The 24666-nt window shown below is 41.3% G+C and overlaps 1 protein-coding gene and 1 long non-coding RNA gene across 2 annotated transcripts in view; one reads left to right on the top strand and one right to left on the bottom strand.

The window, feature by feature from the left end:
- Window positions 1-24666, top strand: part of armc4 (armadillo repeat containing 4) — a 342895-nt gene that overhangs the window by 105603 nt on the left and 212626 nt on the right. The window lies entirely within an intron of this gene.
- Window positions 5692-22758, bottom strand: LOC117512113. The gene is made up of 3 exons (XR_004561213.1): window positions 22261-22758; window positions 15686-15690; window positions 5692-5702 (listed from the first exon to the last, which is right to left on the bottom strand). It is a non-coding gene; the product is annotated as an uncharacterized LOC117512113 (long non-coding RNA).

Here is a 24666-nt window from a genome sequence, read left to right as displayed (position 1 = left end):
TTGTCTGGTGAGAGGGTGACATTATTTATTAATTTATTTATTTATATAAGGCAAATAATATACACCTCCCAAGCAAGCACAGCACTCGACAGAAGTCAGGAAAATACCATTTTTCTGGTGCTCATTGGACTCTAATCCACCTCAGCTCAACCTGGCTTAGTGGGCTCAGAACAGCTTGGTGAAAAGGGTAAAATGTGGAACACTCTCTGTCCTCAATTTCTGATATTTTCTAATGATTCTTTCTGTGCTTGGACCTTGAAGTATGTCGGGCGTGTAGATGTCAGTACAGTCAAGAGGTGGGCAAAGAATTTGAAGGGTGACGAGTCTGCATGACCAGACCCTTAGCAGGTGCCCCATAAGAGCAAGAGATGCATAGCATCAAGTATGGGTGTAATGGCATAGTCCTCAGTTTGTTGAACACTGCAACACAGTCATCTCCTACTGATATGTGGACGCATTGCAAAAGCTGCACGCATGCTTGAAGTGAGTTTATCCTGAACAAGATGCAGTTCTTCAGCATGACAATGCTGGTTCACACGAGTCTATAAACACAGGATGCATTGCAGTGGATAAAATTTTACAAATTCTTACCACACCCACCATGCAGTTCAGATCTTATGCCCGCCGACTGAAAGAACACCTGCAGGGGCACATTACAGTCATGATGCAAAGGTGCAATCAGCTGTGCATCGCTTGTGCTGATAGAAGACACCCGATTTCTTTGCTGATGGGATACAAAAATTTGTTCAGCGTTGGCGTAAGTGTGAGGGAAGGGAAGGTGACTATGTGGGAAAGTAATGACTACCTGATGAAGAACAATCCAAACTATAAGCACATATGGAATTCTTGTGAAATAGTCACATAGGAGGCACAACTTTTCTGCATATACATATGTTAAAGGGACTGCATTTATATAGTACTTTTCCATCTATATCAGAAGCTCAAAGCACTTTACAGTATTTCCTTCATTCACCCATACCGATGTCAGGTTGCTGCCATGCAAGGACGTCACTACACACCAGGAGCAACTTGGACCTTGCCCAAGTACCTTGCCCAAGAACCCTTAATGATTTTCTGGCCATACGGGGTTTTGAACTGAGGATCCTCTGGTCTCAAGCCCACTGCTTAACCACTAGACCATCACCACTCACACATGCACACACGCATTTAGTTGGCAGAGGCTTTCTGCTTTTAATGGGCTCCAGGAACATGACTGCACAGTGGCTTTTTCTCTGCTCATACTTTGATTTCCCTGCAACTGTGCATCAAAATTATATGGTTATTACTTTAACAATTATTCACTGACAATAAATCTGTATTTGACACAATTACACTCAACAAAAATATAAATGCAACACTTTTGGTTTTGCTCCCATTTTGTATGAGATGAACTCAAAGATCTAAACCTTTTTCCACATACACAATATCACTATTTCCCTGAAATATTGTTCACAAACCAGTCTAAATCTGTGATAGTGAGCACTTCTCCTTTGCTGAGATAATCCATCCCACCTCACAGGTGTGCCATATCAAGATGCTGATTAGACACCATGATTAGTGCACAGGTGTGCCTTAGACTGTCCACAATAAAAGGCCACTCTGAAAGGTGCAGTTTTATCACACAGCACAATGCCACAGATGTCGCAAGATTTGACGGAGCGTGCAATTGGCATGCTGACAGCAGGAATGTCAACCAGAGCTGTTGCTCGTGTATTGAATGTTCATTTCTCTACCATAAGCCGTCTCCAAAGGCGTTTCAGAGAATTTGGCAGTACATCCAACCAGCCTCACAACCACAGACCACGTGTAACCACACCAGCCCAGGACCTCCACATCCAGCATGTTCACCTCCAAGATCGTCTGAGACCAGCGACTCGGACAGCTGCTGAAACAATCGGTTTGCATAACCAAAGAATTTCTGCACAAACTGTCAGAAACCGTCTCAGGGAAGCTCATCTGCATGCTCGTCGTCCTCATCGGGGTCTCGAACTGACTCCAGTTTGTCGTCGTAACCGACTTGAGTGGGCAAATGCTCACATTCGCTGGCGTTTGGCACGTTTAGAGGTGTTCTCTTCACGGATGAATCCCGGTTCACACTGTTCAGGGCAGATGGCAGACAGCGTGTGTGGCGTCGTGTGGGTGAGCGGTTTTCTGATGTCAATGTTGTGGATCGAGTGGCCCATGGTGGTGGTGTGGTTATGGTATGGGCAGGCGTCTGTTATGGACGAAGAACACAGGTGCATATTGATGGCATTTTGAATGCACAGAGATACCGTGACGAGATCCTGAGGCCCATTGTTGTGCCATACATCCAAGAACATCACCTCATGCTGCAGCAGGATAATGCACGGCCCCATGTTGCAAGGATCTGTACACAATTCTTGGAAGCTGAAAATGTCCCAGTTCTTGCATGGCCGGCATACTCACCGGACATGTCACCCATTGAGCATGTTTGGGATGCTCTGGACCGGCGTATACGACAGCGTGTACCAGTTCCTGCCAGTATCCAGCAACTTCGCACAGCCATTGAAGAGGAGTGGACCAACATTCCACAGGCCACAATTGACAACCTGATCAACTCTATGCGAAGGAGATGTGTTGCACTGTATGAGGCAAATAGTGGTCACACCAGATACTGACTGGTATCCCTTCCAATAAAACAAAACTGCACCTTTCAGAGTGGCCTTTTATTGTGGACAGTCTAAGGCACACCTGTGCACTAATCATGGTGTCTAATCAGCATCTTGATATGGCACACCTGTGAGGTGGAATGGATTATCTCAGCAAAGGAGAAGTGCTCACTATCACAGATTTAGACTGGTTTGTGAACAATATTTGAGGGAAATGGTGATATTGTGTATGTGGAAAAAGTTTTAGATCTTTGAGTTCATCTCATACAAAATGGGAGCAAAACCAAAAGTGTTGCGTTTATATTTTTGTTGAGTGTATGTAAGCTTTGCAATTATTCCGCAGTTCATAAGTGTGCAGAATGGGGACGGTCAGAATGGATCGTGGATCAGCTGTGATCCATTACACTACTGTCATGCAAGGCTCTAACCTGTACATGATTGACAATTTAGGTTTGAATGTTTTGCTTGTGAATACTTCTACATTCAGTCACTAGTGGGATTCATTGACCAGCTGAGCCAAAGTCTTTCAGTTCTTTTCCTGTGAGTCATTGAAATATCACAATTAAATTTTCAAGAATTTTTTTTTTAGCTGAGTTTTATTTAGTTGCTGTGTATCAAAAATAATATTTAGTCATGGATGCCCAGTAAAATTTAGGATGGCTGCAGTTTCTCATATCACTGAAAGTGAGTTGCCATTACTTACGTAATCCAGCCAGTATATTATGCCACCATGACATTATGTTGCCACCCAATGCAAAAGAAGTTGTCAAAAGAAATAAAGTGCAGGTTGCTCCCATTTAAAGTGGAGCTTTGTGGGATGATGCTTATTAAAGTGGTTGGCGCTGCTTGTGGATTCCTGGTTTCTGACACAGGCACAGGGGAAAGAGCTGTCTGACAGCCGCAGCTGTATGCACTGTTTGCCCACACCGCAGAAGCATAAGAATGAAGCATGCCTATGATAGGCCTGACAGGGCATATGGTGAATATTAATGTGTCAAAAAATGTAAGAAAATGAAATGAGGACAGCAGCGCCACTGACCAACCCTGGTTGAGAGTGTATCTGACTGCATCAGTTCAGATAGAGATTATTTGGCTATACTTTCTGGGCGTGATTATCTTTTTATCTCCACAGTATCATTTAAACAGCTTCTAAAAAACAGACTGCATGCAAAGATATATTTTTTGTTCCATGATACTTCCACAGATGGGTTGCAGTCCAAAATTTATTGTATTTTTTTTGGGGGGGGGATGTTTGTTTTTTTACAGGCTTACTCCAATTAAGGAATTTACATGCACTCATTGTGGGCATGAGTGCCATTCTAATTTTGGGCTTTTTATGATCTCCTTGAACTGTTGATTTGCCAGGGTGGAATGATTGTACAGCATACATCATTAATGACTCTCACAAAACAAGAATTGGGTGCACAAGTTTGAGTATATTTCAGATCTTTTCTAATCCACTCAGGGTAAAGATTATATAGTGCTGTGAAAAAGTGATTGCCCCCTTGAGCTTTACAAGTTTGAAATTTATTTAGGACAGCAAAAACAAAACAAAAATTCAGGCTTCTAATATTAAAATTTCTAAAATTCTGCCCTTTAAACTTACAGTGAAAAGTAATCTCCACATCATGAATTAAAAGAAATAAAAATCTAAAAGCCAAAATGATGGTGTGAATAAGTAAGTGCCTCCTTTAGTGTAACACATGCAAACCATCACTTTTACATTCAATCTTCTTCAGACAAGTCAGGGGGTGGATACATCAACATTTCCAAGACCCAGAATATGTCTTGGTCTTTATTTACATCAATTATGAAGAAATACAAACAGTATGGCACCGTATGGTAAATCTGTGTTTAGCAGACAGTTCTCAAAAACTAAGGCACTGTGCAAGAAGGAGACAAGTGAGGAAAGCTACCATCACACCACACTTGTAACATGTTATTGGTTGTATTTCTTCATAATTGGTCTAAATAAAGTCGAAGACATATTCAGTAACTTAAAAATGTTCATGTATCCATCCCCTGACTTGTCTGAAGAAAACAGGCAATAAAACAGATTATACAATGGCTGAGTGGATCCTTGTCATTTGATTGGTGCTTTGTATGTCACATGCATGGATCATTCGTCCCATTTGTGTTGCCTTGCATTTAAAGTGGATATGACACTTAAAGACAGCATAGTCTTATTACATGTAACAAATGTTATATAATTCGGTCAACCTAAGCGTTTTGGGAAAATGGACGCGATTCTCCCGTTATATATAACATTTGAACGTCCCACCACTGAAAAATATGCACGCCCGTTTGGTACCATTGCACTCTGCACACACACCTACAGACACACGCACGTGCATGCGCACACACACACACACACACACACAGCATGTGCATGCACACACAAATCCACCGTTTGTGTGAGCCCACTCGGGACAAGGACACAAGCGAGACGACAGCTTGATTGAGCTAATTGATGGTGCTAGTTCTTGTAACACACACACAAATCCACTCTGCTGTAAGCCATCTGGATGTTTGAAAAGCTGTTCAGATGAAAAGATGAAAAGCTGAAAAGCTGATGTGATTTTTGGCTGGATTGAGGAACTACACAAAGTCTTTTTTTTAAATGGAAGTACGAAGTCAGTGCACAGCATCACCGGACTACACGTCACGTTTGTGTTGGACTTTAGCAGCAGTGGAACACCTAAATGTAAGTTCCTTTTCTGTTTATAAATTAATAAAATATCAAATGACAAGGATCTGTTTTAGCCGGTAGAGAATGGAGAGAAGGTGGCAGGAGGGCTGAGGTGTCTGGGCAGGAGCAAGCGCAGGTGTCGAGGAGAATGACCAAATATTAAGGTGGGAAGACGCTGTGCAGTTGCAGGCACCTGGGGCGCTGTTGAGCTGGTGATGGAGTGAGACGTGTTTTGTTTGAGCGCTCATCAACTTTTTTCATGTTAAGCTAATACGTGTGCTATGAATTGTAGCATTAGCCAATCTGCTCTGAAAATATTTTCTAAGATCGGGGAAGGTATATGATTGAGTAAATGGCAACAAATCTGCGCAAATTTAAATTCACTGGAGCAGCGACCACTAGGCTCGACGCTGCCTTGAGCCACACTGATGCTGCCACCCTGGCAGAAGCGTCTCTGCTGTGGCCAGCTAAACCAGAGGTGGACATTGAATCTGTGAAATCCCAAATTCATCTCTCGCTGAAAACAGAAATCTCTACAGTGATAAAATCAGAACTGGTTTAATGGTCATTTATGTGTTGCACATGATTTAAAACCATAACCTGGACATCAGAATACATGCACCATTTGTTAGTAGTTTGTTCCTCATAACCGGTATTTTGCGACCATTGTTAAATCAGTAAATTACAAACATCACTTATAACATCTTATAGAACATGTAGAAGTGACAAATTAAGATGTTCATTTTGTTTACTCAACACTTTAAGAGTTGATTTTTGTCATGATGTTATTCAGGAAAATACATAGAAATGTTAAACGCTTTACTTAAAATTTGTCATTTATCTAGCGTGTATGTTTCTTATCCATTTAGAAGCTAAAAATAAAAATGTTAGTTTAATATCCTATTTTTCCATTAACTGGACCATTTGAACACGTTATAAACAATACTTATATTCAAAAATGTTGGTTAACCCTTTATAAAGCCACTTATCATGAATTCTGTCCAGACTAAAATAACACTTGACACATTTCATCGCTTGGCATCTTCAAGGCCTAAACATTTAAGTGTTGTGATAAGGAATGGAAACATTGCAAAGTAGTAAATGCTTTATACCCCTGTCACACATAGCCAGAATCACGCAGAGCGGCGTCGGACTTATGAATCGACGCACATCCAAAAGGTGTTGGATTTCGGTTCCAAAACATTCTGACAGCCATGTGCGGAAGTCGACACAGTTGGTCAAAATTGGCTGGCGGCCCCGAGTGTGACATACATGTTCATAATTCTGTGAGCGCCATCGAGATGGGACACCTATCTGATGGCGGTCTATGTGTTATCTGAGGACCATCTAACCGCACTTTCCATATTCCAGTGTCAGCAAAATGGGATCCGAAACAATTTCAGCGCATACAAGGGAACCTGAAGATATATCTGGCATATCTGCCGGTATGACCTGCACAGCACGTGCCATGTATAATGACGTCAACGCCCCCCCCCCCCCCCCCCCCCCCCCCCAAAGGAACTGTTGAAATGTATGTGGCACGCTTCATCATGATAATAATTATGATATTATGTACAGTGAATGTGAACACCATCAAACTGAAAGCTCCATGTGCTGCTATGCGCTTGGTGCCGCAAATCTGAACAGTACAGATATTTGTCCATTCCTTCCCATGGGCAACGTAAATAATGTGAACTATTGTCTCCATCATAACCCAGGCAGCTGTGCCTCTCTGTGCTGTGCAGTAACACGTCAGGCTCGGAGCTGGACAGATCTCATATTGTAATAAATGTTCACCTTCTATCTCATTCATGCTTTCATCAGCTCCAGACTTGATTATTGTAATGCACTTTATTCAGGCATTAATCAGTCGTCTCTTGCACGTCACCAGTTGGTGCAGAATGCTGCTGCTCGTCTTTTAAGAAACACTTTTAGACGTGAGCATATTACGCCCATCCTGTACTCACTCCACTGGCTTCCAGTTCGTTTTAGAATTGATTTTAAAATTTTAATGTTTGTTTTTAAAGCTTTTTATGGCCTTGCACCTCCCTACTTGTCTGAAATTTTAACTTTGCGCACCTACAGTAGGACATTAAGGGCGTCTGGCCAGCTTTACTTAGATGTTCCAAGGTCAAGATATAAACGCTGGGGTGATCATGCTTTCGCGGTAGCTGGCCCCAGACTGTGGAATGAGCAACCTCTTGAGTTACGTACTATTCCTGACCTAGCACTTTTTAAATCTAAGTTAAAGACTTATTTATTTAAACTGGCTTTTAACACTTAGTGGGGAGGTGACATGTTCTGTTATTTTTATGTTCTTTTTTATGTGTTGTTTTAAAATTTTATTCTATATGTGTTTTATTTTTGTGAATTTGTGTTTTATAACATGGAGCTTGTGGCAGGCAGTTACACCATTAATAAACATGCATCTTACTTCCAACAGCGGTCCAGAAGTGTTTCACAGGGTGCACGTGGACATGAAACCAGGACAGCAGCATGTGGTTACAACCCCAATTCCAATGAAGTTGGGACATTGTGTGAAATGTAAGTAAAAACAGAATACGATTTGCAAATCCTCTTCAACCTATATTTGATATTTAATGTTCAAACTGATAGACTTTTTTTGTTTTTGTGCAAATATTTGCTCATTTTGAAATGGATGCCTGCAACACATTTCAAAAAAGCTGGGACGGGGCAACAAAAGACTGGGAAAGTTGATGAATGTTCAAAGAACACCTGTTTGAAATATTCCACAGGTGAACAAGTTAATTGGAAACAGGTGAGCGTCATGATTGGGTATGAAAGGAGCATCCCCAAAAGACTTAGCTGTTCACAAGCAAAGATGGGACAAGGATCACCACTTCGTGAACAACTGCTTGAAAAAATAGTCCAACAGTTTAAGAACAATGTTTCTCAGTGTTCAGTTGCAAGGAATTTAGGGATTCCATCATCTACAGTCCATAATTTGGGCTACTGCTGGGCGAAGACGACAAAGAAGAGGAGGAAAACGTTGCCACGAACAGCGGGAGAAGAAGAAAACTAGAAGGGTGGAAATGAGAGTGGGGACTTTGAATGTTGGTAGTATGACTGGTAAAGGGAGAGAGCTGGCTGATATGATGGAGAGGAGAAAGGTAGACATATTGTGTGTGCAAGAGACCAAGTGGAAGGGAAGTAAGAGCAGGAGCATCGGCTGTGGGTACAAGTTGTTGTACCATGGTGAGGACAGGAAGAGAAATGGTGTTGGGGTCATTTTAAAGGAAGAGTATGTTAAAAGTCTGTTGGAGGTTAAGTGAGTGTCTGACAGGGTGATGAGTGTGAAGTTGGAAATTGAAGGTGTGATGATGAATATCATCAGTGCATATGCCCCACAGGTAGGTTGTGAGATGAAGGAGAAAGAAGATTTCTGGAGTGTGTTAGATGAGGTGGTGGAGAGTGTGCCCAAGCATGAAAGAGTGGTGATAGGAGCAGACTTCAGTGGGCATGTTGGTGAAGGGAACAGAGGTGATGAGGAAGTAATGGGTAGATATGGTATCAAGGATAGGAATGGGGAAGGACAGATGGTAGTTGATTTTGCAAAAAGGATGGAAATGGCTGTGGTGAGTACCTACTTTAAGAAAAGGGAGGAGCACAGGGTAACATAAGAGTGGAGGAAGGTGCACACAGGTGGACTACATTCTTTATAGGAGATGCAAGCTCAAAGAAATCTCAGACTGTAAGGTGGTAGCAGGAGAGAGTGTCACTAGGCAGCATAGGATGGTTGTTTGTAGGATGACTTTAGAGGTAAAGAAGAAGAAGAGAGTGAGAGCTCAACAAAGGATCAGATGGTGGAAGCTGAAGGAGGAAGACTGTTGTGTGTGAAATTTAGCGAGCAGGTGAGAGAAGCACTGGTTGGAGGGGAAGCAATTTTGGACAACTGGAAAAGTACTGCAGATGTGGTGAGGGAGACAGCTAGAGCAGTACTGGGTATGATATCTGGACAGTGGAAGGAAGACAAGGAGACTTGGTGGTGGAATGAAGAGGTCCAGGAAAGCATAAGGAGAAAGAGGTTGGCGAAAAAGTTTTGGGATAGTCGGAGAGATGAAGAAAGTAGACAGGAGTACAAGGAGATGCAGCGTAAGGCGAAAAGAGAAGTGGCAAAAGCAAAGGAAAAGGCATATTGCGAGCTGTACAAGAAGTTGAATAGTAAGGAAGGAGAAAAGGACTTGTACCGATTGGCCAGACAAAGGGACAGAGCTGGAAAAGATGTGCAGCAGGTTAGGGTGGTAAAAGATGTACATGGTAATGTGCTGACAAGTGAGGAGTGTGTGCTGAGAAGGTGGAGGGAATATTTTGAAGAGCTGATGAATAAAGAAAATGAGCGAGAGAAAAGGCTGGATGATGTGGTGAGAGTAAATCAGGAAGTACAAGAGATTAGCAAGGAAGAAGTGAGGGCTGCTATGAAGAGGATGAAGAGTGGAAAGGCAGTTGGTCCAGATGACATTCCAATGGAGGCATGGAAATGTCTAGGAGAGATGGCAGTAGAGTTTCTAACCAGATTGTTTAATAAAATCTTGGAAAGTGAGAGGATGCCTGAGGAGTGGAGACGAAGTGTGCTGGTTCCTATTTTCAAGAACAAGGGTGATGTGCAGAGCTGCAGTAACTACAGAGGCATGAAGCTGATCAGCCACAGCATGAAGTTATGGGAAAGAGTAGTAGAAGCTAGGCTTAGAAAACAGGTGAAGATCTGTGAGCAGCAATATGGTTTCATGCCGAGAAAGAGCACTACAGATGCAATGTTTGCTCTGAGAATACTGTTGGAAAAGTACAGAGAAGGACAGAAAGAGTTACATTGTGTGTTTGTGGACTTAGAAAAAGCTTATGATAGGGTGCCAAGAGAAGAGTTGTGGTATCGTATGGACATGCAGGTGGTTGGTGTGACAGAGGAAGATACAGAGGACAGGGTGAGATGGAAACGATTGATCTGCTGTGGCGACCCCTAACGGGAACAGCCGAAAGGCAAAGAAGAAGAATCATCTACAGTCCATAATATAATCAGAAGATTCAGAGAATCTGGAGAACTTTCTACACGTAAGCGGCAAGGCCGAAAACCAACATTGAATGCCTGTGACCTTCGATCCCTCAGGCGGCACTGCATTAAAAACCGACATCATTGTGTAAAGGATCTTACCACGTGGTCTCAGGAACACATCTACAAGTGCAAGTAAAAACTCTACCATGCAAAGCGAAAGCCATACATCAACAACATCCAGAAACGCTGCCGCCTTCTCTGGGCCTGAGCTCATTTGAAATGGACAGACGCAAAGTGGAAAAGTGTGCTGTGGTCTGATGAGTCCATATTTCAGATTGTTTTTGGAAATCATGGACGTCGTGTCCTCTGGACAAAAGAGGAAGAAGACCATCCAGATTGTTACCAGTGCAAAGTTCAAAAGCCGGCATCTGTGATGGTATGGGGGTGTGTTAGTGCCCATGGCATGGGCAACTTACACATCTGTGATGGCATCATCAATGCTGAAAGGTTCATCCAGGCTTTAGAGCAACACATGCTGCCATCCAAGCAACGTCTTTTTCAGGGACGTCCCTGCTTATTTCAGCAAGACAATGCCGAGCCACATTCTGCATATAACAGCGTGGCTTTGTAGTAAAATAGTGCAGGTACTAGACTGGCCTGCCTGCAGTCCAGACCTGTTGCCCATTGAAAATGCATGACGCATTATGAAGCGCAAAATATGACAATGGAGACCATGGACTGTTGAACAACTGAAGTTGCACATCATGCAAAAATGGGAAAGAATTCCATCTACAAAGCTTCAACAATTAGTGTCCTCAGTTCCCAAACGCTTATTGAGTGTTGTTAGAAGGAAAGGAGCTGTAACACAGTGGTAAACATACCACTGTCCCAGCTTTTTTGAAACTTGTTGCAGGTATCCATTTCAAAATGAGCAAATATTTGCACAAAAACAATAAAGTTTATTAGTTTGAACATTAAATATATTGGTTTTGTGGTTTATTCAATTGAATATAGGTTAAAGAGAAAAATCATTGTATCTGTTTTTATTTACATTTTACGCAATGTCCCAACTTCATTGGAATTGGGGTTGTACTTATTTCATGCAATAAAATACAAATTAATTATTTAAAAATCATACAATATAATTTTCTGGATTTTTTTTTTTAGATTCTGTCTCTCACAGTTGAAGTGTACCTACGATAAAAATTACAGACCTCTCCATTCTTTGTAGGTGGGAAAACCTGCAACATTTACAGTGCATCAAATACGTATTTCCCCCATTGTATAGAGGAGGATTTTATTTCATCAAAACATCAAATCTTGGCTTACATCTCAGATGTACCTTCTGGCAAATTGTGGCTGAACCTTCAGGTCTTCTTAAGAAAATCCTCCTCTATACCCCTTCATCATGACACTGTATAACTGGTAAATTGTTACCTTAATTTTGAGGATTATTAACTTATTTCACTTTAATCAGAATAAATTACCCATAGCAATGCAGTTTTATGATTGATCTGTTTGTTTTAAAGACATTGTCTGTTGTGAGCGTTCCCGGTTGTCCTGTCTGAGCCTTTTGTCTGTGCATTTTTTTTCCTTTTTATCTGTCATATTTGTCTCTCGTATGGCATTGTGTCTTGGTATGTATGTGTGTGTGTTCCTTCTTGTGTCTGCAATTGTGGGTCTAGTCGTGTGCATGTGTGTGCATGTGTGTGTATGTGTGTGTACGATCCTTATTGTGTCTGTATGAGGTATGGGTGATGTCAGTGTGTGCGTTCCCTGTTAATGTCTGGTGTGTGTGCACTCCTGGCTGTGATGCCGGTGTCCTGACGAGATGTCATTCCTGTCGAGAGGCCAGCCACTGTGCAGCTGCGCATGCGTGCAGTTTTGAGAAGTGCACACTGTAATTTAACAATCTGTATAGTAAGCATGGGAGGATATACATTTTTTCTGTCAAGATTATCTTGGCCATCATAATTGAAATTAATGATAATATCACAATAATTAAGAAACATTGTACAAGTTTAAAAGGGCTTTAAAATGTAGAACATTTTATTGGAGGCTAAAGCTAATATTTTTATTGTACAAGTTTTTCCTATGGGCCAATATCAATTGAACTTTAATTAGAATAATTTCTCTGTCCAATAAAGTCTAAAAGACATTGAGGCACAAATAAATGAGGATTATTGTGATGAACGATTATCACAACAATGAAAAATTGGCTCCAGGTTAAGAATACTTATCTTTTACTAGTGAGTACATTTTACACATTACTGTGTTTGGATGAACAATTTATACATTTATTTGCCTGTTAATATAAGCTAACTTGGTGAAGAATCCTTCAGTGCATGAAAGTGAAAGTGAAGCTTGACAGGGAGCACAACTCGGCGGGGTTAGGTCATCCCGACCCATGTAACTGTCGCTTTATGCTGCGAGGCGCAAAATTCGACAAGACCGCACATCTCGAAGTTTATCAGTTTGAACATTCTTCATGGTGTATTCAATTGAATATAGGTTGAAGAGGATTTGCAGATCATTGTATTCTGTTTTTATTTACATTTTACACAACGTCCCAACTTCATTGGAACTGAGGTTGTAGAATCCTCTCAACCAAAATAAAAAAATAATTCAGTGTGATAATCCAACCATCGCGGTGTCCAAAGTTGCATTGTGCTGCTGAAGTCAGCAAAAAAAAAAAAAAAAAGAAAGTTCCCTGCAAAGGCTCTGTCTGAGGGACAGCATGGCCAACTGCCAGAAAACTTTGGAGCAAATCCGCTCCGGTCTGCCATCCAGACATTTCGAGATCGGGCAGTCTGCAGCGCCTTTTATGGCAGGCTGACATCAGTCTGTATCATCCACCTGTTGTGTCTACATGCGCTTTGGATACCATCGTGCAGGTGTGGAGGAGGTACTCCAGATGTGTTCTGACAGAGCTGGCCACTCCTCTTTTCCTCCGGACTGCATTGGATCATGGCAATATTTGGCATGTCGGGCATGCTTCAGGCACATTCTTGCTATGCATGACGGGGGCTTTCGAGTCCCAACTTTTTTTTGGAATGTGTTGCAGGGCTGAAATGCAAGAATGGCTGTATATTAACAAGTTAAAGTGAACCACACAAAATATGAAATATATTGGGTTCATACTGTCAGCCATGAAATAGAAGTCAAGATAAATGTGAGAATCACTGTTGTTTGTTTATCTTGCATTTTGTACACTGTTCCAACTTTTTCTAATTTGGTGTTGTTGACTAAACATGAAGTGCTGGTATCCTGAGTCTGTCACCCAGACAGCCAAACATATATCGGGCCCTATTTTAATGCTGTAAGAGCTTCAGCTAATGCAATGTATGTTGTGGTCATGCGATTGGCTTTTGTGGGAGTATCCTTATGCATGTGCTGTTATGGTTCATACATTCACAGCTGAGCTACATGCAAACATGTTGCCTGAAGTTGAATATTCATTGGAGGGTGTGGTGAAAAATAATTATCATGTCAGTCTGACACGCTACTTTTCTCATGGCTTTTAAACAGCTGTGACAAACAATTGAAAATTAGAAAAATTTTTCAACATATGGTGAAACTCTTCTCCAGCAATGTTGTCATCTGGATGGTGCAGAGTGACAGGCATGAGTCCTGGCAACCACAAATCTGCAACCAAATGCAGATTGTGGCTTTTTTTTTGTTAAACGCTGTTTGTATCAACATTGATAATTGAATAACTGTCATGTTTTCTAATGCTTTCAGTTTTATTTAATAACAAAGTGATGCAAACTGATACTGTGTATAATGAAATTGTAGGCTACAGTAAAGGTAATAAAAAAACACATATTCCTAGGCTTTGGAAAAAGTCAAAGCATGTGCCTTGTAAAATTTGGTGAGTGAATGAATAGATAGATAAATTAATGAGTCCATTTCCTCTGGTTTGTTAAAGGGAACTCTGGGATTTTCAACTGGGCTCTATTTTTAGATGTTTTTGGTTGCATCATTTCACTCGTGTCAAAAATTGTGAAATTGGTCCACTATTGATTTAGAAAGCAAGCACAGCCACGTGCCATAATTCCACCACAGTCAGAGCAAGTGATTCCACATCTGTGACTGTTGTGCTGTCCCATTACCACTTATTTTGAGCAGCTGTATAGGATTCATGCTCCTGTTAGGATGTTGGACATCAGGATCAGGGTTCTGGGGGTTGGCAAGGTTAGACCTTACTTGTGGGAAGCACCTTGACTAGACTAGACTCATAGACAGGTTTTCAAAATGAAGGGCCCACCCTGGGATTAAAAGTTATTAAAACTCAAACTTCAAAACTAGTCCAATCCAAGGCTTCTTTATCATGGGTGATTCCAACTACCCATAAATTGGTTGGCAACTCATGTAGACCCCAGACAATGAAAATCACCCAGCAACTGTGTTCGTGAAATGTCTGAGAGACTATTACATTTTTCAGCATGTTGCAGTGACAAAGCTGACACACTATACTTTTTTGTGAGTGTTTACCACAGAGGAATGCTCATCAGTACCAGCTTTCCAGGGTCAACTTTTTAAGAATATCTTCTGTGGACCCCCAAAATGTGAAGTTGCTGCAAATTGTGAATTATTTGCAAACCTTTAATGACAATTTATGCAAACCATTAGTAATTTTGTTGCATCATCAGTTTTTGATCCTTTGATGTTGACTCTTCCTATCATGAAGCAGAATTCACCAAGCGCTGGATTGTTCACCCACTAATAGGGAACGTGATTCCCCGCATTACCTTGCCATTCATTGTGCCAATGCATCCCGCTTTGTCCCGTTTGACACCACGCTATATACTAAAATAGTCATTTTGTAGCCGATATAACTCTCAGAACTTGGCTAATGAAACCATTCTCTCATCACTCCCAGAATCAAAGAGAAATTATCTACAGCTGACATTTGTGCAAGTCGTGTGGTGGAGAATGCATTTTGAATCTTGTCTCAAAGGTAATTATTTATAATATTGATGTTGTAATGGATTGGTAAAGCAGGTGCATTTTCTTTCCTTCTTATGAATTAGATAATGTATCTAAAATTATGTTTATTATAGATGTAACAGCTCGTCATAATCTCAATTTCAAGTTCAGATGCACTGCGCGCAATGACATGCAGTGTTTTGGAATAGCTTTGAATGCTTACAACTAGTTTACAAAATTAATGCATGCCAGAGCTTTTGAACATTTCAAAATTTTCTTTGTGCACTGGGACGCAGTCATGTAGAGTTTACGTGAAGTTTTCAACAGATATGGTTAGTTTACTCATGGGCACGCCAGATTGCATGCCAGTGCGGGGATCAAATTTGTGCAAATGTCAAGGTAACGCGTGCGTGAGTCGAGGGGTGGCACAAAACCTAGTGGTGCAATGAAAGTGAGAGGTGCGTAGTTATAATCTCACAGATGGTAGCTTTGCCGTATTGGCTTTTCAGGCAAGCACACACCAAATTGTGAAGAATTTCATGTTTTGCGAGCCCTGCATTCACATTTCGTGAGATATTTTTCAGTATTCACGTTTTGCAATTCACAGTTTCTGGATAATTCACGATTTGCAGCTGATTCATGTTTTGGGGTTCAACATCTTTGATAAATTAGACCTCAATGCTAAGGACATTCAGAAAAAAAAATGTTTAATTTGAATGCCTCAAACATTGCAGGACCAGACAATATTTACCACAGAATTTTGAAAGACCTATGTGATAAACCCCTACTTACTCTTTAAGAAATCACTTCGTGTAGGTGTAGTACGTCAATCATGAAAGATGGACATGTAGCCCCATATTTAAAAAGGATGATCGAAGCAGTCCTGGAAACTGTAGACCAGTTAGTCTTACAGCAGCCATATGCAAACTCCTTGAATTTCTTATCTGTGATGCCATTATGTTTCGAACAATCTGCTGTCAGCTCATCAACATGGCTTTGCTGTTGGCAGATCTTGTTCAACTCAGCTCCTTAACTGCCATGACATACAGACCCACATAATGAATGAAAAAGGAAATCTTGACGCAATATATCTTGATTTCTAGAAGGTGGTTGACTCCCTTCCACACCAAAGATTATTGAAGAAGTTGTATTGCTATGGTATCCCTGGAGAAATATTCATCTGGATCTCTGAGTTCCTCAAAAGTAGACGACAGAGAGTTTATGTAAATTGAATGCCTTCAGGCTGGTGCCCAATTTGCAGTGGAATCCTGCAGGGCAGTGCATTGGGTGCTCTCCTATTTGGCATTTGTATGTTCTTTGGGTCAGATGTTTGCTTATGACACTGATGTCTTTAAAGTGCTTTTTCTTATCGTGCACCCGCTTTGTGGAATGGTCTTCCTGCGACCGTGAGGCAGTCGGAGTCCATGGACATTTTTAAGTCAAGACTTAAAGCCTATTTTTATTGTCTTTCTTATGAATAGTTTTTTTTTATTTTTATCTGTTTTATTCTTTTACTTCTGTTTTTAATTATGTATTTGAATTTTTTAATTTTTATTTATTGATTTTTATTTTTTATGTTGAACTGTTCTATGTGAGGCGCCTTGAGATGACTTTTGTTGTGATTTGGCACTTTATAAGCTGATTAAATTGAAATTGAATTGAAATTGAACAACATTTCATTGAGTCTTAAAGTAAATAAATATGAAATTGGTCACTGGATCCTTAAACTTTGAACATAATAAACTCTACATGGTGGATCCTTGATCTCTGGACATGAATAGAAATAAACAAAATCTGTAGTTTTTTCGAAAGCATTTCCTTTCAGACATTATTGGCATCAATGTCTTTCCATACATCTGAGCTGAATTCTTGCAGTTGGCTGTGCTGCATGTCAGGATGTAATTTATAAAGAATGCAGGACATCTCATTTTGGGAGGAAAAAAAATGTTTTAGTCGATTGTAGTTTCTTGTCTGTATTACGTTTGTAAGAGGTGTCATTTTATTTAAAGCCGCAATTCATTTTGAAGTTATTAATTCCGAGCGGACTCTGTCTCAGCAGAGAGCCGCGCAGCGTTTGGAGCTGTGTCAACGGAATGGAGGACGTTTCTCATTTCTTGACTGCAACAAGACATGAGTCCCAGTTAGTGACACAAAAGTGACTCACAATATTTTAATGGCTTTGAGAGGGGTTAAGAAGCAGACTTGCCATTTCTGAAGAGCAGTGAATCAAAGAACCAACGAGCTAGTGGATCGAAGCATTGCTTCATTTGTTCACGTTCCAAAGTGGTGTCACACGGCAGAAACGGTTGATTACAGAGCTGCTACAGGGTCTGTAATCAATGTAGGGGAATGATCATTTTCCTGACAAACACCCTCAAAAACAACGGCTGCTCTGAAGGACCGATAAAGGAATCGTTAAGCAAAAAGGCTATTGATATCGGTGGATCAAATCATTTCTTAACGATACTCAAAAAGAACCGGTTCTCAATACCCAACCCTAGTGGTGGAGCAGCCGTCCCTGCCGTCCCCTGCAACTGACCCTAAGGCCCTTGCTTTCCCCACACCTGGTCCTTCCTTCTTAGCCAAAGCCAGAAGCTTCCCTGCTCAGCTTCCTCGGCCAGATCTTTCAAGGCCTTTCTGAGTTTGGGGCCTTTGATCCCCATGCTCTTCAGGAAGCACTGGGCGAATGCTCCCACAAACCCCCTGCAGCTGACTTCCACCGCGTAGCTAGTAGCTGACCACCAAGCCTCTCTGCACTCGGTTATGAGATCAGGTAACAGTCTTTTTCCTTTCAAAGGCTGCCTCCATTCCTCCCTCCCATGGGAGAGTGAGCTCTGCTAAGATCACTGCCCTAGCTGTGGCAGACCAAAGAATAATGTCCGGTTGAAGGTTGGTTGCCGATCATGGTCCACTCTCAGGCTCAAGTCACAACTGCATGACAGTGCTGTTCTCTGCAGATTTTTACTAGAGGCCCTTCCCCCCTCTCTGATGAAATGGATTGGCTGCCTTGATGTCAATGGTAGGCATTCCCTGGCTGTTTCCACCGTACGAACCTCCAGGATCTCCGCCAGCTTCTGCAGGATTGGACTTTCATCATGACGCCACCTGTACCGACCTTGGGTCAGTGCTGTTTTACAGCTTCACAGGATGTGTTGCAGGCTCAGATTTGGGGCATTGCAGAGTTGGCAGCTCTCCTCTGAGCCATATCACAGACAAAGGTTGCTGGGGCTTGGTAGGATGTCATAGGTGGACCTTATGAAGAAACTCAGCGTAGTTTGGGGGATCTTTCACATATCGGCCCATCCGATGGTCCTTCGAATTACTCCCTCCCATGTCGTCCAGCATCCTTGCTGCCGTTGGCTCAGGGCTTCAATCTGATAAAGCTCCTCGTCTGTCCTGACTATCTCAGGGATCACTAGCTCTTCACCTCACCTTCTCCTGTTTGTAGCCCAACAGGATTGACCTCAGTGGCAGTTGAAGTGCATTCCTCCCAAACAATCCAATGCTGGTGAGGCTCTGCGGTAAGCCCAGCCACGTCCTAATGTAGTTGTTGGCTTTTGAGTCCATCTTCTGCACAGGGGAGGTGGTGATCTCACACATCTTGAGAGGCCACATCAGCCACCTGTATATGGTGAATTGGAAGCACCAGATCTTAAATTTTCCCAAAAGATCCATGTAGCTCCACGGGGCTGGCAATTGTTGGCCTGACTGTCCTCTCACCCCTCGTACCATCTGTCTCCCGCCGATGAGAATAATTTCAAAGGCTGTTGTAAAGAGGATGGGAGAGACTGAGCAACCCATTGCGATGCCTTTCTCTAGGTGGTACCAGTCTGTCGTTACATCCTGTGTTGTGTAGCAAACAGTGAAGCTGCTGAAGTAATTGGAAATGAGGTTCCGAATGCTAGATGGTATATGGAAGAATTCTAGGGCAAAGGTGATTAGCTGATGGGGAACAGAGCCAAAGGCATTCTCCAGATCCAGCCAGACTACATGAAGATCTTGTTTTTCACACTTGTTTTTCCACCCAATCTAGAGCCCATGGATCCCCACGGGCAACACGCTAGTTAATTATGAATGGCTAAAAGGCCTCAGGCCTATTACAGCTGTACCCTGTTGTTATTACGTCCACCAAGGATGTAATTAAATCATCGGTGTTTATTTATTTATTAATTTGTTTATTTGTTTGTCTGTCTGTTAGCAGGATTACGTCAAAACTACTGCACGGATTTTGATGAAAGTTTCACCACAGATAGATATTAGGTGATGGAAGACTCCATTAAATTTTTGAGGTGATCTGGATTCTGGATCTAGATTTCACTGTATATAGGCTTTGAAGGATTACATCAAAACTACTTCATGGATTCTCACCAAATTTGCACCACAGATAGATATTAGGGCATGGAAGACTCCACTGAAGTTTGGCTGTGATCCCGATCTGGATTCTGGATTCTGGATCAAGATTTCACGTTACCATACCATACCATACCATACCATACCAACATTATTTATAAAGCACCTTAAAACAGCCACCGCTGGCACAAGGTGCTGAACACTATAAGCATAATATAGATTAAGATACAATAACATAAACACAAGAACAACAAAATAAAACTAAATTAAAATGACCAATTATCAAGTTTAGTCTTGTTGTTGTCAAAGGCCAGAGAAAAAAGATGAGTTTTTAAACGAAGTTTAAAAATAACCAATGAAGGTGCCTCCCAAACACCCTGAGGCAAGCTATTCCACAGTTTGAGAGCAATTACAGAAAAAGCTGCCCCCCCCGAGCTTCATTTTTTATCTTGGCACTTCCAGGAGCAGCTGGTCAGCCGACCTGAGAGACTGACTAGGTAGATAAGGATGAAGAAGCCCAGAGAGGTACGACAGAGCTAAATCATGGAGAGATGTAAAGACAAACATAAGAATTTTAAAATGAACCCTAAAATCACTGGCAACCAGTGAAGTGTGGCCAGGACAGGAGACATATGCTTTCTCCCTCGAGCCCTGTCAGAATCTGCGCCACAGCATTTTTAACGAACTCCAAACGGGAGAGAAACAACTGATTTACTCCAACATAGTCCAGACTACATGAAACAAAAGCATGAATAACCATCTTAAAGTCTTGCCTGGAAAGAAAAGGTTTCACTGTTGCCAGACATCTCAAATGATAAAAACTAGATTTTGCCACTGTTGCAATTTGACTATCAATTTTAAGATCACCATTCATCTTAAAACCAAGATTAACAATAACAGGGTTAAGATATACTTCCAAAGGTCCCAAATCAACAGAAGAGGGCTCGCAGAGACTGCTAGGTCCAAAAACTGCCACCTCCGTTTTCTTTTTATTAAAATTTAAGAAATTCAAAGCAAGACACAAATATTTTTTATCAGATGGTAATTTACAAAATTTATTGAAGAATGTTGCTTCAGAAATGAAAAAATTACAAAAAAAACAAAAAAAAAAACAAACTATCTTCAAATTTAAGCAAAACAGTTATGATGATATTTGGTAATAAGAAGATAAATGTTGAAATAAAGGTTGTGTTTGATGGCTGCAATATAGAGTGGGTTAAAGAAACAAAGTTCTTAGGAGTATTGGTTGATGAAAAGGTTTCTTGGAAAGCATACATCAAATATGTGCAATCTAAACTTGCAAGAAGCATCGGAGTATTAACTAAAGCAAGATATGTGCTTGACAAAAAATCATTACATCTATTGTATTGTTCACTGGTCTTACCCTATTTAAGTTACTGTGCTGAAGTGTGGGGGAACAACTACAAAACGGCTTTACAGCCCTTGGTATGTCTTCAAAAAAGAGCCATTAGTAGGGAGGGGTGTTATTTAAAAAAATTTGGAAATCTGTAAATGTTTGCATGGAATATGGACATATACATGGAATAAACCATAGCAGGATACATTTTGTTGACATAGAAAACCACTCTGTTGCTTGTAATTAGTTCATTTCTTCCCATTCCTTTTTGAATATGTACTTTCTTATTACCTCCACCAAGGAAGTTATGTTTTCGGTCGCGTTTGTTTGTCTGTCTGTTTGTCAGCAGGATAACTCAAAAAGTTTTGAACGGATTTTGATGAAATTTTGTGGAGTGGTTGGAAATGACAAGAGGAACAAGTGATTAAATTTTAGTGGTGATCCGGATCACGATCCGGATCCCGATGCTAACGCGTTAGCATGTCTATTGCATTTTCAATGTTAAAAGTTAGCATTAAGCAGCTCCAGCTGTCATCACGTTCGGGTGCATTTGTTTTCAAATTGCAATATTTCTTTAATTTATTTTTGTTTATATATTAATAATCTAATGATTATTATATACAATTTTAGAGAAAGAGACAAAAAGAAATAGATCACTGTGCCAAGGAGGGAATCTCTTTAGGGTCAGTGACCCTATGGCTTTGTTTAGAGAAGTGTTTCATAAATGTTAAAACATTCATATATTTGCAGTTTAGTTGAATAATAAATTGAATTTTGTCTCTTATTTGTTTTTGTCTATAAGCACATGCAATATCAATATCAGTGCTCAGATGACAGTAGCTTCTGGGAAAGGTGCAAGTTGCAATAAACTGTGATGCCAAGCGCTAAGGATACATGCTATCCAGTCACAGCAGATGAAACTTTTTTTACTACTGAGCAAACATCATTGTTAGACTTTTTTAGGTTTAATGATTCCACGGCGTGTAGATGTTATGGCGTCAGTGACCCCATGGCCTTGGCTGAGGTTTGCACTCTCTGAGTGCGTCTAGTGTAGTAATGATATTGTTTTGTCTTGTGTACTATACACATTTTCAGATAAATTCATTCATTCATTCATTCATTCATTCATTCATTCATTCATTCATTCATTCAAAGTGTAAAGTCAAAATAAAAACCTCAATATGCTTTAAGCAAGCCAAGAGGCATTTTAACAACTGACCATCCTTCTGTGTCACAGGGAAATAAATTTGGCAGTCATCTGCATAGCAATGAAATAAATTCCCATGCCTACAATTACTTAATTGGCAATTAACAATTTTCTCTAAAACCTTAGACTAAAAGGCAGTTTAGAATTGGGCCTATAATGAGCCAAAACCTTACGATCAAGGCTGGGTTTCTTAAGCAAAGGCTGGACCACTCACTGCATGTTTGAATTGTGCTGGAACCACCCCAGAAGACGTGCCAGAATTCATAATTGCAAGCATCGGCTGCCCTATACACATCAAAATTTCTTTAAAAAATCATGGAGGAACAGGATTATAAAGCGAACCAGAAGATTTGATGTAACCTACTACATCCTCTAAAAATTAAAAGGTCACAGATTCAAACTGAGTAAAAATGGCAGGACAAGAAACCAAAGACGAAGGGTCAATAGCAGGAGCTATAATAGAAGCCCTAATATTATCAACTTTCTCCATTAAAAAACTCACAAGATTATTGCACATATCAGGGGAGGCATCCACACATGCATTCTGTGCAATATCAATACAGTCAATAATCTTGAACAACACACTTGGGTTATGACCATAAGAGGAGATAATAATTCACACAATATTCCCTTCTTAGATAGGTAGATAGATAGATAGATAGATAGTCAGTCAGTCAGTCAGTCAGTCAGTCAGTCAGTCAGTCAGTCCTGTTATCTGTCCTTTTTCCACCTGTGCTCAGCTCAGGGACATTTCCTCCTGGCTACCTCCAGTTCTTTCATTTTACGAAAAGTCAGAATTAGCCATGGATCACTTAATCTTGAACAGAGCCACTGAATCCAAAATGGTTTGACATGACAAATACAACCAAGAAATGAGCTCTCCTATATCACAAGTAGAAGCTTCAAAAGAGGCGCATAACTGCCAAAAGGCAGCAGAAAACTGAGCAGCAGTAGAGGAGTTCATAACTCGACAATGCCAAGCACAGGCACAAGGTTGCACTGCAGCCTGTACTAAATCGACAGAAAATACCACAGGAAAGTGATCCGAGAATCCAAAATGGCAAACTTCCAGATCAGTTACCGACAGACCACAGGAAAAGACCAGACCCATCGTATGCCTACAGTCGTGTGGGACCAGTTACACTGAACCAAATTAAAAGAATCAACAAGACTTAAAAAGTCCCTTACCTGCGGCTTATCAGGACAACACACATGAATAGTAAACTCTCCAATAATTAAAACACAATCATAATTATGCATGATCCCGGCTAAAAAAACAAAAAGTCATCAATAAAATTCTTATTATATTTGGGAAGGTGACCCATCTCAAATGAAGTAAATTCAAAACTAGTGGCCCAGTCACACAGGAACGATGATTCCTGAAGGAAGGGTAAAAAAAACCACAAAGTCACAATTTGTCGAGAAAAGGTCGACAACTGAGCTTTTGACTTTTCCCATCACCGAATAACCTGCGAATCAAGAGCGCAAAATGAATGAAAGAGGAACAAAGCGAAACCAAAGCTAACGCTGACCTCCACGCTTTACAAGAAATGTGCATGGAGCCATTGCTGGAGCAGTGTGTGTCTGCATCTCCGTGTTCCAGGACTCGGTGCTGGGACGGAGCTCAGCTGTAAACAGAAGTGCGTGATCCAATCCACTGTGGAGATCTATGCGCACGTCGGTGGATCCACCACCTACTCTGGTTCCTCGTCCAGAACAAGAGGGATCATTTCCTTCATCGTCAGAATCCTCACTGTCTGACGACACTCTGTGTCCCCCGTCTTGATCCAATTAAAAAAAAAAACTGAAGCGCTTGTTCAATTCCTCATTTTAAGATGTCTCAGCGAGAGAGAGAAAGAGAGGGGGGGGAGAGGAGGGGGAGAGAGATAGAGGGGGGAGGAGGGGGGGAGAGAGAGAGAGACGCTGTCTGTCTCTCTGCTGGTGTTTCTGATCACCGGCGCTGCAGCTGTGTGTCAGTCACACGCATGTGCCCGGCTTCGATTACCAGTTCTGATCACGCACACATGCACTGTGTTGATGGATCAGACACAAACACACACAAGCACGCGCTTCACCTTTCCTCCTGCTGATTCATTCTGGATGTATTCAGTGTTTGGGTGTGCTGTAGCGCACGTACACGCGTGCACAGAAGGATTGCCTCGTTCATGATTTAGGGAGTCAAACGTTCAAAAAAAGAATGCAGCCATTTGCAATCACACTGGGGTTTCTGTTTTTATATGTCACACCTCTGTGGATCAAAGCTGTTCACACGCAAGTGTCCACTGCTGCTGGAATGTTTCTCACAGTGCAATTTGCTCTGAGAGATCAGAGCAGTTATTACATCGTGTCGGCCATCAGCTCCACGGAAACAAAGCTGATCACCACATCTTGCCACATCACATGCAGCGGCAGAAGCCCCACACCACACAGCTGCAGCTCCTCCACAAAAGCTCCCACACACAGGCATCTGTACTGTGTGAAAACATTCCGCTGGTT

This window comes from Thalassophryne amazonica, chromosome 1, assembly GCF_902500255.1.
Source record: "Thalassophryne amazonica chromosome 1, fThaAma1.1, whole genome shotgun sequence".
Taxonomy (NCBI): Eukaryota; Metazoa; Chordata; class Actinopteri; order Batrachoidiformes; family Batrachoididae; genus Thalassophryne; species Thalassophryne amazonica.
This window is presented reverse-complemented; position numbering and strand designations above follow the sequence as displayed.